Source organism: Lathamus discolor, chromosome 3, assembly GCF_037157495.1.
Source record: "Lathamus discolor isolate bLatDis1 chromosome 3, bLatDis1.hap1, whole genome shotgun sequence".
Classification (NCBI taxonomy): Eukaryota; Metazoa; Chordata; class Aves; order Psittaciformes; family Psittacidae; genus Lathamus; species Lathamus discolor.
In genome coordinates, this window is record NC_088886.1 from 62,150,053 (window position 1) to 62,153,924 (window position 3,872).

A 3,872-nucleotide genomic window follows, 5' to 3' on the forward strand; every position below is an offset into this window, starting at 1 on the left:
GCACCAGTGAAAATGCCTTTTCTAAGATGCATGTTCAACAGGCTCATATTCTGTACTGTCTCACGGCTTAAAGCAATTGTTCCAATGACAGAGGGACCTCATGTCTTAAGTAACATGTGTGTCTACTTTTTCCAAGATCTCAGTAAGGAAAATCTGAAGCTTTTGTTCATAATGGTGGAAGTAGGGCTTGTGTAGCAATGTAGCGCAACAATAGCCTGTGCTCTCTCTGTTGCTGGGAAGAGAATATCTGTGAAGAAGAGATTACATCCTGGAGTAATATAGGAAAGCAGAGCACTGACTCCTACTTTGGATAAAGGAAAGAAGCAAAGTAGTAGTTGAAATCTCAGAAGGAAAGGTTAAGACAAGCAAGAAAAGTAGGGAAGGAGGAAAGACAAAAGGCAGGGGGGGAGGTTCTTATAAAGTCATAATGGTTGTTCCTCACAAGTTCTAGAGGTAGAAAATGGGACCTCCCATTGGCAGTAGCAGGTTTTAGACTCCAAGTTTATTCAGTTCTGTTGTGGTCACATAAATATTACCTTGCTGGTTCAAGAAAATTTAACTCACCTTCCACACTTTTGGATAATGATCCAAACTTCAAAGGTCTTCTCCAAAAGTTCTGGATTCATCATCTTCCATTTGAATGCAAAATGCAGTCCCACTGTGAGGATGTTTGCACTTGTGCTCTTGGAATGTGCTGTTTTCAGAACTCCATCATTGAAGTAAAATAAAATCACAACAAATTGCAATAGAGCTAATAGAAAAATGGAGCAAATGTGAGAATAGGGATTAAAATGCTATCAAGGTTCCCTTTAAAGCTACATAGTCTCCCTCCAACAGCAAGAAATGCTTTGACTAACACCCAACCAAAACACAATAGTTTTCTTCCCAGATACTAGTTAATAAAAACAGTGTTCTGAAAATGAACTCAAAATGACTGCATCGGTGGCAGTGAATTCTTAGGTTGGGAGGCCAGACTAGCTCTTTGCATATTCAGCGTGGCTGTTTGCTCAGTTTGGCTGGGGGCTTTGTTTGTTTGCTTTTCCAAGACAATATTAATGCACGCAAGAACCTATAGTAGCACAAAACTCAGTCAACCTATGCCATAAAACCAGAAATTTCACTATGCGTGTGACCATTCACTGTACAGATATATTATTTAACTATATTCTTACCTTCCGAAGGTAGTATTCAGCTGCTTCTTAGCTGGCTCTAATAAATTAGCACATCCTACCAGTCTTTAGTTGATAAGATCATCTGGGAAATACCAAATCCACCACAGGTAAGGCTGGGCTGACAACTTAGGAATTCAACATTTCCTGAAGCACAGTGTGTTCAATATTGATACTGGGGAGAGTGGTGCTACGTGGGACACTGCTGTATAGCTTGGGGTTTCTCCCCAGAAGTTTTCTTGTCAGCTGGGGGCTAAAACACAAATAGTGTAAGGCTGATAAATTCACATTATAAGATCATATTAGCAAAAAGGCACCATTAATTAGTCTTCAGAATAACAGTATAAGAAGAATATAAACCAGGAAGAGACATAGATCAATTCCAGTTCTTGTTATTGGAGACACTGTAGCACCCTGTTTCTTCTGTTTAGATTCACCACTGAACATTTTGGTCCCATGTTCCAATGGAAGTCTGTTTTAGAAACTCACTTCTCTGGGTTACTGTCTTTGTCCTAAATTCTAATCTTAATTTACAAATTGGCATTTTATACCAGGTTATTTTTCCTCATCACTGATTGCCCTTTTGCTTTAGCAGATCTCCCTTCTTGGTGCTTACCTGGTTAATGTCTTTATATGCCACAACTGTGTCTGATCTCAGCCTTTTTTTTTCTCCTCTTGGTCACCTCAGTAATCATTTCTGCACATGTGCCAGTGATGCGTGTCTTTTCTGCATATTGATTTACTTGAACATTCCATTTTAAAGTCTTAGTGTCCCTCCTATTTCTGCAGGAAATACCTCTGGTGGCAGGTAAATCCTGCTCTTTTTACAACTCTATCACACTTGTCATCATCCTGTATGAGCTAGATCAACCTGTTTTGCTATTTCCAAATACTGTGCTCTCCTTATAGTGCACCTTTTGTTATTAGTGTCCAGAAGTATGATTTGTAGTTGGTCTTGTAGAATTTCACTCTCTTATGCCTCTGTTTCTTAGGACAAACCTTTTTTTCCCCTGCATAATATTAATGATACCCTCAAATTTTTTGGTCAATAGAGCAACAGTTACATTTATGTGAGGTCACTATTGACTATATGAAAACCTAATAGCTTTCTTGTAGCTGGATTCACTGTTCAAAACCCATTCACTACTTTACCACGTTTAGCAGTTCCTTGCCTGTATTACAATCCTTATAAAAATTATCAACTTTGACAGCTTCATTGATACATTTCTGAGTGGCATCATATAAGTGTTTTATGAATATTCACTTGAATAGAATGTCAAGTTATATTTAGGGAAAACCAAACCAAACCTAAAAAACCCCCACCTAAGTCCAGTGCAATCTTGTCTACTTTTACATTTGATTAGTCACTATTTGCTTTAAATTCAGGTTCCTCTCAGACACTAACCATCTCTGTCCTCTCCCTCTTTTATACAGACACTGTATTGCCTATTCTCCACCCATATACCACCCTGACTTTACATATTTACTTGAAATACTTCCCACAGAACCAATCCCAGTCTTCTTATAGTTTGCTTCGGGATTTAGGGATGAAGATTTTCAGCCCATCCAGTCCGAGTTTGTTTCCTTCAAACCCATAGCTGCCAATTCTGTATTTTATGTGTATTAATCACACTAGCCATGGGTTGAAGAGTGTTTTAATCAGTTTTAGGAGAGTAGGGAAAACTCCCTTCCCTTCAAACCACTTTCAATTGCAGCAGTCGTGCAATTACCAGCTATGCCACAGGATGGTGCCATGAGGTTACAGTTGTAACCCGTCAGCTGCTACTTAGATTAACGTACTAAAAAAGCAAATTATAAACGAAATAATCCATGCAAATACGATACACTTCATGGCGGGATATATATGCATTCACTGTCATCTTTTCAGGTCATTTAAATGCTACAGTTAAGTTTGTATTCACCTTCATTTCTAAGTCTCTTGTATTAGAGGTGACTGTGGACTAGCTACAGTGGGACATCTGTACAGTACAGGCTTATCGCTGGTGAAACAGCGTAGCCCTCTTTGCCTCCATAACTTTGATATTATGGAATATCTGTAAAACACATTGTGCAGAAATAATATTAGTGGTGTAACTACAAAGCTAATAACCTACAGATCTCATTTAATTTACTAAAAGTATATTTAATGAGCATATTCCTTCTGGTGTCATAGCAGTTAAACCAGTGAAGAAGCTGACATGAACAAGACACTTGAGAAATGGGTATTCCATTCCTTTTCTGGAGTATGTTAAAAGATCTTTACATAAATAAAAAAACAAGTTAACTTAATCTTTTGAGTTTAAGAAGAAAATCATACCATAATTGTCACTCTGGTAGGAGCCCTGTACATGTTTAAGACTCCTTTGTCTCAAGTTTATATTAATCACAAGCAGTTACATGACTGGAGCTATAGCTTCCAGTATCTCTGAATAAAACCCCAAATACAGACTTGTTGATTCGGGCTATATCAAGAGTATACAATGCACCATAACTATATGGAGTTTCCAAAAAGCAGTATTTGTGTAGAATATAAGTTCTATTTATAGGTAAAATAGAATCATTAATATTCTCACTCTGGTTTGCAGTCTTACACATTTTTACTTCTTTCAGAGTAATGCTTACCATGGGTTTAGAGCCTTGAAGGCCTTCTGGCCTTACTGGATTTGCATTTCTGAAGTGGACATATGAATAAAGAGCTATCAC

At 37.8% G+C, this 3,872-nt stretch overlaps 1 long non-coding RNA gene across 1 annotated transcript; it reads right to left on the reverse strand.

The window, feature by feature from the left end:
• Positions 1–570: 570 nt before the first annotated feature.
• Positions 571–3,872, reverse strand: LOC136011021 (uncharacterized). The gene is made up of 3 exons (XR_010611148.1): positions 3,792–3,872; positions 1,173–1,422; positions 571–751 (listed from the first exon to the last, which is right to left on the reverse strand). It is a non-coding gene; the product is annotated as an uncharacterized LOC136011021 (long non-coding RNA).